The sequence below is a fragment of the Tiliqua scincoides genome, chromosome 6 (assembly GCF_035046505.1).
Source record: "Tiliqua scincoides isolate rTilSci1 chromosome 6, rTilSci1.hap2, whole genome shotgun sequence".
NCBI lineage: Eukaryota > Metazoa > Chordata > Lepidosauria > Squamata > Scincidae > Tiliqua > Tiliqua scincoides.
The window spans coordinates 76,382,280-76,392,849 of record NC_089826.1 but is presented as its reverse complement, the minus strand read 5'-3'; the positions used below and the strand labels follow the sequence as shown (position 1 = coordinate 76,392,849).

Here is a 10,570-nt window from a genome sequence, read left to right as displayed (position 1 = left end):
CAGGAATTTTCTACAATTCTACAAGTGAGTCTAAAACAATGCTTTTCTACCAGTTGCACTTCACAGTATGGCAGGTGGTACTTTGTTCTACCAACATGGTGATCGCCTGGCACTGTCCTGCTTAACCCAGCACTGCTGGAAGTGGATATGGCTGGTTGTTCACCAAGGGTCAAGATGGGATCATTGATGGTCAAGATGCAACTGTGCAGGTGCTTAGTCCTTCAAGAGAGGACTGTCTCGGGAAGGAGAATACAGAGTGAAGCCCCAACTGTGGGGCCAAGGCACCCACTCTTTTGCACAGCTGCTGACTCTGGTTGCAGTGATGATACTTGCAGAAGTGGCACCTGGAAAAGATGGTACTTGGAATATTGGGACTGGAGGGGGAAGGAGTAATAATCTCTGGTTTAAAAGGACCCCATTTGGGACCTCTTTTAGTCCCTCAAAAGAATCCATATTCCTGTTCTGGCTAAAAAGGCACAGCCTTGGCCTGAACTTTCCATTCCCTAGCTTATTAAGCTGCAGAACAGCACATGACTTCTCAGCGGAATGTGATATTCACAGGTGAATACACACTCAGGTACAAGCAAGCATCTCCAGGAAATTGGCTTGATACAAAACGAGAATGACAAGATAAATCGCTATGACCAAGAGAGGAATGCAGCTAAGGACTGCTATCAAATGTAAGATGACATGATGTAGTCAGCAAGGTGTAGTAGTGGTTAGCTTGTCAGACTAGGACTGAGAAGGCCCAGGTTCTGCAAATCCCCAGACAGCCCAGGAGCTAATGAGTGACCTTGGGTTCATTGCTTTCTCTCTCTCTCTCTCAGACTGCAATCCTATACATATTTACCTGGGAGAAAGCTCCAATGTATGCAGTGGAACTTACTTCTGAGAAGATTATGCCTAGGACTGTGCTGTTAGCCTCTCAGGTAAGATTGCTGTGAGGGTAAAATGGCAGAGGGTAGGGAATCATGTTCATGATCAGATTTGTCCAGAAGTCCCTGGAGCTGGTAAACCCATAGTTGCTCCATCCCCTTACCAAGAATTGTACAACTGAGGCTTGTTAGTAATTATTCAGGTCCAAGGAGGCCAATGATGGTTCTTTTGCACCCACGTGATGAAGCAATTTGTGATTTGAAAAAGGAGGAGGAATGAGAGGCAGAGTGACATGCAAAAGTGAGAGACATGGATGACATATAGAAACTAGACTATCTACCCAGGAGGCAAAGCAGGTCTTTGATTAAACAAGGACTCTATGGAGAGCAAGGGAGAGATGGAGAAATATAGTCACTGTTGCGAGCTGGATAGACGTTCACACAGCTAGCCGCTGTCCGGCTGCACGGCTTGCCTATCTCCCAAGGTCAGAGCGCAGGCACTCCCGGGAACAAAGACGACACAAGGCAGAAGTCCTCCACCAAATGCCTCTTTACTATGTACAGTATATACAACAGTAACAGTCCAGATAGCACACAAATCACGGTTCACACTGACGTAGCCTTCGGCACAAACTCCACTCTGCATCTCCCACAACCCAGCTTGCCCCTGCTGGAGTATATATGAGCTACAGCCAATCAGACTGGGCCCAAAAGTGCAAAGTCACTCTGATGGTGCATGGGGTGACATACAGGTGACAGTCACCTGGTATGCATCACCAGATGTTGCATCATCCTCTCCCAAGATGCTGTGCTGTGCTCAGTCAGGCCAAGGCTTCAGGGCCTGCTACTATCCAGGCTGTAAATTACTAGCAGTCCCGGGGATGATCCCTTAACATCACTCTCAGCCTAATTGTATTCTTCCCCCTCCTCACCATCACAGCAATGCCAAACTGGCAAACGCTGCATTCGATGGTGGGGTGAGTGGGCCAGGAGGCTTCAATGGGGAAAGGGGATTTTAAATCCCCTCACCCTTGCATAAGCCTCCCAACCTGCAGTGGGTCTCCTTGGACCTACACCAGCAAGCTTGCCAGCGCAAGTCTGAGGAGAGAAAGTGGGCTGGGAGGCTGCTGCTGGATGGTATAAGATCTGTGCAGACCTTCTGTGATGGATCCTCCCCCTCCTGTGGCCTCTCTATTACCCCCCACTCCCCGCCTGATTCTGCCCTCCAACCACTCCTGTCATCATACATACTCCAGGAGTGGGGATGCTGGTGATGGTAGGGGTGAGAAGGTGCAGGCCCTCCTACCAGTGCTCCAGGCAGCGCACTAACTTGCGTGCTGTCAGACCGCCTTTTGTGACAGGTGCTGACTGCTTTTCGGCACTCAGGGTGTCGCGGGAGCTTCACTGCCATTGGGCGGTGAGGTGAAGATTGGTCTCTTAAGCATGGAGAAAGCAGGTTTGGACTGGAGGTGTAGAGATGTGAGTGGCTTGCTTATGATAATAAAGAAGAGTTTCCAAATATGGTGCAGGCTCTCTAATGAGCCAGAAATCAGTATGCTATCCTCGGCAAGCAAACTGCTCCCTACAGTATGGTAACATTTACAGATGCTTCAATACCTTTGAATGCAACAAAATCCTGTATTTTCTCAGAGGCTTCTCAGAGCTCTTCGTGGATCAGTTAAGGTGAGGTTCCCAAATCCTCTGGCAGGGGTGTCAAGCATAAGGCCTGCAGACCAAATGTGGCCCCCAGAGGCAATTTATTCAGCCCCCATTATAATTGGGTTCTCCCAGTGTGATAATTAGGCTTTGAAATTATGAACAAGGTTTGCACATTTTCTCTTCTGTCATTTGCAACTAATGAGTTTCTACGTGACAACAAAGTGCTTATTTCTGGCCATCATCTGCTTGATGATGTCACTTTCTGCTTAATGATGTCACTTCCAGCCCTCAGCAGGCACCATGAATGCTAACCATGAATACTCTGTATGAAACAGTTCTGTTATTCCTGCCTTTCAGGATAGCCATGAACCTTGGTAAGTTGGTGCCAGGAGTGGGGTGATGGCAGTGCTGGGACCTCCATGATTGCACCACCATGAAAACAAGGGCTTTTTCTACTTACTGTGAGATATATCAGCCCTCTAGAGGGTGTTGGAAGGGGGTGGAACCTCCATTCACTTCAAAACAGCTCCTTGCAGTGATTTTGACCCACTTCTGGTTTTCAGTGTCCAGGAATGACACTGTATGGTGAGTTTAGGATTGGGCCTTTAGAGTCAGGGGCACCCGAAGTCAAGCCTTGGTGCTGGGTAACATTGGCTCTTGGGGATCAAATCAGGCATGAAGGGAGATGGGAAGTCAGTGGCAGGTAATATATCTCTATATGCAGTTGGGCCTACTCAGATTCTTGATCATACAGCAGTGGTTCTCAAACGTTTCAGCCCAGGACCTACTTTTTAGATTGACAATCTATTGGGACCCACCGGAAGTGATGTCATGGCCAAAAGTGACATCATCAAGCAGGAAATTTTTTTTTTAACAAACCTAGGCTGCAATCCTATCCACACCTACCCAGGAGTAAGCTCCATTGACTATCATTGTTAAAAGCATACACATGGTAGCCTGTTAAAAGTACAGATCTTCCCAAATGCAATCACATACCACGTTGGCATCAAGTCTAATATACTAAAAACAAAATATTGAAATGAAGGGAACCCACCTGGTGAGTCCTGACCCACAGTTTGAGAGACAGTGCCATACAGAGTTCTGGTGCCCCTTAGAAAGCAATTTTTTTTTTAATATATGAAGTAAGTATATTTTTTCCTGTTTTAATCAAATTCTTCATCCATTTAGCTACAACTGCAGTTAGGGCCTAATCCCATCCAAATGTCCAGTTCTGATGTGCCTGCAACACAACCCCGAGGTAAGGGAACAGACTTTCCCTTACCTTGAGGAGGCCCTCTCTCGCTGCGCCCCATTGACTGGAAAGATGGATAGGATCGGTCCCTAAATCTTCATCATGTTCATCTTTTTAATGGTTCTGTGAAGTGAGATCTTGCCACTCTTTCTAGATATTTAGACCATCGTGACGTCTCCAATATTAGTTTCTCTTCAATGTGCATTTTTTTTTAAAGTACCTCAGGACCCAAGGGCAAGGAAGTCAACAGCCAGGTGACTGTTAGCAATTCAGGCCACAGGTCTGTACAACTTTGATCAAGTTTTATTTGGAACCGATCACCCACAGTTTTAGCAAACTTCAACATATTTTGTATGTTATTCATGCTAATGAAGTTGTAGCAAGGGAGGATACAGTCACAAAGACTGTGCCACTGGGCAGCATTTTCAACCTAATTAAATGTTGATTCCCTGACTTAAGTGGAGATAGGCGAGTTTCAGAACGAAGAAGTCCCTCCAGCTTTGCTGGGCCTTTAACTGAAAAAGGATGCTCGTGAACAGTTCCACCTTAACCCCAGGGCCTGAAAAGCTTATGAGCTCATGAAAAATATTTTTACCACCACTACATTAACTTGGTTTCTCCTACAAAATTGCTTCATCTCAAAGATTTCCGAGCCCACGCAGAGATACCACAGCTAGTAACAGCCCCTGCTTATCGTGAGTGTCACACAATTATAGTTGTGCAGTGGTTGCTTGCAAAAGAGAGACTGCATTTCTGGTTTACGATGGCTTGCACAGTATTTTTCCCTTTACAGTGTGCTCCTGTTTAATAGATAAACATAAGAGCAGAGGAAATAAGCTCAATCCATTACTTATGACTGAAAAAAAAAATAGTTCCAAGGTTCTTTCTGCAGAATTAAAAGAAAAGCAAAAAAGCAATGAAAATGTCAGTGTATTTGACAAGAGGTAGCTGCTAAAAATGGCTATCCTATGTTGAGGCATTTCTCCTTTTACTGTGAGATTTAGGGCATTGTTTCTCAATGTTCGTCTCTTGCTGTACCGCTTCACATCATCCACCTATTGGAAGTACTGCTGGAAGTAACTGGTGATGATGTCATCACCAGTTACTTCTGGATTGGGAGGCCAGACGTAACGCGGCAAACACCAGTAAGAGGTTCAGAGTGAATGGGAGGGCTTTTTTGAGCATGTGAAAAGCACATGCTGGAGCTCTGCCTGCCAAGCCAAGCCTCCTACCACTGTTTGTTGCATATCGTTGCTGGTCTTACTTCCAGGCACCAGGTGTCTGTGGGTCCCACAAGTACCACTGGGCACCATCTGAAGTACAACCAGTGGTATGGGTACCATTGGATGGGAAACACTGGTTTAGGGTCAAACTATACATTTTATTCATTGAATACATAGCTTGACCTTCCATCTCCCCTACAATGTAAATTGCACTTATACTGGGGGCAGGGGAAGGGGAATTAGTGGGACCACTGCACACAGTGGGGAGGTTTTTATCCTTTGCTCTATCAACTGACAATGGCTTCTCCTAACCTGGTACTAGCTGTGCAAAGGGTTTGTGCTTTGATGTTGTCTTGTTTCACCATGACCAACTAGTAGCAGCTGATTGATATGGAGGTGGGGTGGACACAATGACATTACCTAAACTTTATGAAGGTGGAAAAGATCTGGAGGCGTTATAGGGTGGAAGGATTTATGGTGGAATCCTTGTTTGCTTAGCGGCAATGTCCCTACTACACAGGGGCAATATTTTTCATATTCTAAGCCCATTCAGTCCAAAGGGAGAGAGAAAACAAGACATTGAACAACTCCATTGTCATGCAGCCCTCTCAATAAATTCCACCAGTGTACATGGTGTTGGAATTTGGATGCAGAGCCTCCTGCAGGACTCTGAAGGACAGTGCAACGTCCAGTCACCTGAGACCTCTTCACCTGTGATGTACCTATGTGGGGTGCGTTGTCCATGCTCTCCATTGTTGGAATGGTGGAATGGAGGTTCCACTTGGGTATCTGAATGTGGAGTCCTCCCAGGGCAGAGTCCCTGCAATGTGAATTCTGAGAAGACAAGTGTTAGCTAGTTGCTTGCCATACTTGTTGTGCAGGCAACATGCCTGTTGTGTGGGCAGTTTGCACAAAGTGTTTTTTGTATGCCAAATGCCCTTTCTCCATCACTCCCATCATCAGCGGCTTAGCTGGAAGGAGTACTTCCCTGGGGCATACCTTCCAGGGCTGCCCCCTGACCTGGGCTGCTCCCTTACCTAGACTCCTCCAAATGTGACTGGATCATGCGGCCTCAGAAGGCCTTCTGAGGCATCTGGAAGGCCTTAAAACACCACTTCCAGTTTTGCCCCCAAAACCAGAAGTTAATTTTAAGGCATTCCAAAGTCCTTAGAAGGCATTCATAGCTCCAGTCATGTTCAGGGGAGACACAGGGGTGATTATTACCAAGAAGGCGATGTTTCCACCCCCAAAACTGTGCCACCAGGGAACACAGCATCCCCTGTTCCCCCCACAGCTATGCAAGTGCCCATCAACACACTTCACTGTGTGTGCTTTAAACTGTGGACATCACGAGGCTAAAGAAGTGTAGCTCCATGCCACACATCCTGTCCTTGGAGCTTTGATCTCCTCCACAGGGCCTTTCATTCTGGGGTTGGTGTGCTGTGATTGGCTGCAAGATTTAGTTTGTATACTATGCTCTGCTGTACGAGAGTGTAGAAGTAGTGGGAGTTGAGAGATTTTATGATGTTTTGCCCTGTTCCTTTGCTTTCAGTGTTTCTATTTCCCTCAAGGTAAGGGCTGCATTGTAATTGCTGGTTCTGGAAAGTTGGATAGGGCAGGTAGTCTTTTAAAGGTTTTTTTCCATGTAATCCTAGGCATTTCTCCTCAGAAGCAAGTTCCGCTGTGTTCAGGATTGCAGCCTTGGGGCCTTTTTAGACCTAGCACTGCAACCTGTGGTATGCTGGTATTATCACCAGCTTCTGCAGGATGAGAGCAACTAATCAAGTTCTAATCATCTGCACTTGACCCCTCATTAGCATTAATTAGCATTAATCAAGGAAGAAAAATCACCCTGAGAAGCAAGAGCACACTCCATCTTATTTTACTCAACTCTTGTTGTAGAAGTGAGAGACACGAAAGGGACGGCTGGAAAATGGCTTGAAGGGAGACTGGTTTTTATTTAATCCAGTGTCTCACGTCCTTTGAGACCAGAACCAATAAGTGAAAAACAAAAAGACACAATTGAAGGGCTTGCAACTTACTCTTAGCATTTCACCTTCAGGGACTGAAGTGGGTCTGTCATTCTTTATTTATCTTCCACATTTTTATATCGCCCTCCCTCCAGGGAGCTCAGGGTAGTATACAGAGTTCCTTCCCTCCTTTTGTCCTCACAACAACCCTGTGAGGTAGGTGAGACTAAGAGAGAGTGACTGGTCCAAGGTCACCCAGGAAGTTTCATGGCTATGCCGGAATTTGAACTTGGTTCGTCCAGGAGTAAATGTAACTCCAGAAGCACTACTACACCATCCTGGCTCCGAATCAGAAATTGTAAGCTGGTTCCTAGTGCATCTGCCGGATGACAAATTTGGTTCTGAAACCCATTTATTTCACACTTCTGTGTTACAGAATTAGAGTCGTGATCCTATATCCAGATACCTAGGAATAATCCCCAGTGAACCCGTTAAGACTTACTTTTGAGTAGATATGCATAGGATAACCAATGCCTAGGAATGGCATTGGTTATCAGTGCTCCATGTTGAGTTCTAGAGGTGAAATTCAAGAGGGTGGAATCCGGATGCTGCTGAGGGGAAAAATTGCTCTTCATTACAACCCTGATGGGACCAGAGGTGTAATGCACTGGTTGGTTGGCAACCTTCAGTCTCGAAAGACTATGGTATAAGCCTACAGCATCCGGTATTCCCAGGCGGTCTCCCATCCAAATACTAACCAGGCCTGACCCTGCTTAGCTTCCGGGATCAGACGAGATCAGGCATGGAAAGAATATGGTATAAGCCTATAGCACCTGGTATTCCCAGGCAGTCTCCCATCCAAATACTAACCAGGCCTGACGCTGCTTAGCTTCCGGGATCAGACAAGATCGGGCATGGAAAGACTATGGTATAAGCCTACAGCACCCGGTATTCCCAGGCAGTCTCCCATCCAAGTACTAACCAGGCCTGACCCTGCTTAGCTTCCGAGATCAGACCAGATCGGGCATCTGCAGGGTAACAGTTGCTGCTACCCCAGTGACATTATGATGCAATGTGAGATTGTGTCACTTGATGTCACTTCCAGGTTCTCCCTGGAGAAGGGGGCTCTTGTTGCAGTGGCTTTTCCGATGATTTTCTGGAGCCTCCACAGAAGAAGGATCGGGGGACATGCAGCCTCCAGCACCTCCTCCTCCAGGGCAAACTCAAAGTGACTGCCTTTTGGCATAAGGCTATAACTTCTGGGTTCACCCTGGAAAAGGGACTCTATGCAGAGGCTTTGCTCTTGAAGGGGAGCCTCTACAGGAGGACAGCGGTATAAAGCTGCTAGCACCTCCTTTGTGACTATGGCCGAGCCAGAGGGGCAGTCATGTGTCCCCAATTGGCATAGTGCCCACAGCAGGTGCCCCTCAGGCTCCGCTCTAGTTACAGCTCTGATGGGGACCGTTTGGTGGGATGCAGCTTCTCACCCTGCTGAGACTCTGTTTTCCACCGGCAGAAAGACTGCAGTTCACCTGTTCAATCCGAACAGAAGCCCTATCATAAGACATGAAAATGAGACAAATATTATTTGGAGAGTGGCAGAAAAATGAAAAATGCTAATGCGGTGCATGGAGGGAAACAGAGACTGTGACAAGAGGTGACATTCTGCCTCTGAGACTTTCTTGAGGCTTCGGGGGAAGAAGCAAAAAAAAAAAAAATAATAATAAAGAACAGAGTGAACCCTGATCTATTTTTTGCCCCCTCATAGCCTGGAGAAGGCCTCGTGGCAAAGACATTGCTTCTCATTTTATTTTCTATTTCTGGAGCTGCCGTTTCTTTTCTTTTTTTCTTTTTTCCCTCCCCCCTCTCCATTTTGCGGGCTACGTGTTGAATCTGGCGGCGTGGTTGTTTTTAAATGAAAACGTTATCTGTTTACTATTCAAATGCAATTTTTAAACAGTTTCGCTCAGCACATTTGAATTCAAAATCCCATTAAAGTGGCAATATGCCTGGGCTACCTTGTTCCCCCCCACTGCGCTGACATTGAATTTCTCCGTTTTTAAATAGGAATATAATATTGTATGTCTGTTCGGGGTGATGTAATTTCCTGCATTGAATTACGAGTCACTGGGCAAGGCTGTTCACCTTCCCTATCAGGGAAATTTTGTGCTCATGCACATTTTTTACCTCCACATTTACAAAATGTATTATTAGCCTGGCTATCTTGCAGTTGCGATGCAGCCACACTGTCATTTCAAATCTGAAAAGCTTATCACGGGTGCCTCCTACCATCTGATGAGTATCGTTCAGAATTGCTGAGTTAAGATAAACACCCTCGTTCTGCAGCAAGAAAAGGGAGAGGAAGAGGGGGTGGCGCATGGAGCATAAGCACGAACAGTGTTAATTTGTTTTAAAGTTTAAAGCGCTAGCCTATGTACCGAAGATAAGCATATCTAATTTTAAATCTTCCGTATCTTTTTGTAATGTCTAATTGCATCGTTAAATGAGCTGTAAAAGCTGAAATGTGGCGGTAACCTCTAAACAATTTTGCCCAATATTAGAACATTTGAGATAACTGGAAGGAACCTTAAGAGAGCTTCTCTCCTCTATTAATATTCGACTTTGGAGGGCATAGTTTAATCAGCAGGAGATTCTTACTGCTTGGGCAGTTTTTTTCCAATTTGTTGTTGAGCGTGCTTTATGATCTTGGAGGTGATCTGAGGTATGTTTGTTGCATAGCCTGTCCCAGAAAATGACTTGAAAGGCATGTCTTTCAAGACTCTGCAGCGGAGTAGATCTCCACAGAGAAGTAGTGAGTATGTATTTTATATATTGGATGTACATGATGTGCCTTAAAACAGAGGAACGTTGATCACTGTGCAAACACAAAATATGATTTAATAGAAGTACCATGAAGGCAGTGGCTTTTAAACTGTATTCTGGGGTACTCATTGAGAGCATGGAGGTTCTTGTCAAGGTTTCCTCATTGAGAAATGAGGTTTCTCTCATTCCTCTGAGAGGAATTTTATTGGGAAGTACAAAGCTCCTTTTGGGCCCCTTCCCAAAGTGGGAGGGGGTGAAATGGGGGCAGGGAAGATGGCAACAGGTGCAGGCGGAACGGGGTGGAGTGGTTTAGTCCCAGAAGGGGGTGGGATTTGCGGCCTTTTGCACCAAGATTCCCTCCTTTGGCACCAGGGTCCCCCTTTTGACCCTGGGTCTAGATACAATTTACCCCCTGCAGCCCCCCCCATGGGCCCTGTTCAAAAGCACTCTTTTTGGTGCCATGGCTCCCAAATGTCTGCATTTTTAAAAGGTCTTAAGATGACCCCAGAAGTATTGATGCTGACATATCTCAACCAGCTAGGAGTTCTCACATGACCTCAGAGTGAAGCCAGGGCTTCTGGGATGAAGACTCAGTAATGGCTGCACCCCTAGACCCACCTCTGCTCTCCCCACATTTACTTTTCTTACCATCTGACCTGATGAAGAGTTCTGGAGAACTCAAAACCTTGTTTAAGATTTTGTGCTTTGGGGGTTGGTTCTAATAATGTTATTACTTGAATGAGGTTTTTGTTATGGATTTCCCCCATG

General features: G+C 46.0%; 1 pseudogene; it reads right to left on the bottom strand.

The window, feature by feature from the left end:
- Window positions 1-7,912: 7,912 nt before the first annotated feature.
- On the bottom strand, window positions 7,913-8,032 carry LOC136656654 (5S ribosomal RNA; annotated as a pseudogene).
- Window positions 8,033-10,570: the final 2,538 nt, after the last annotated feature.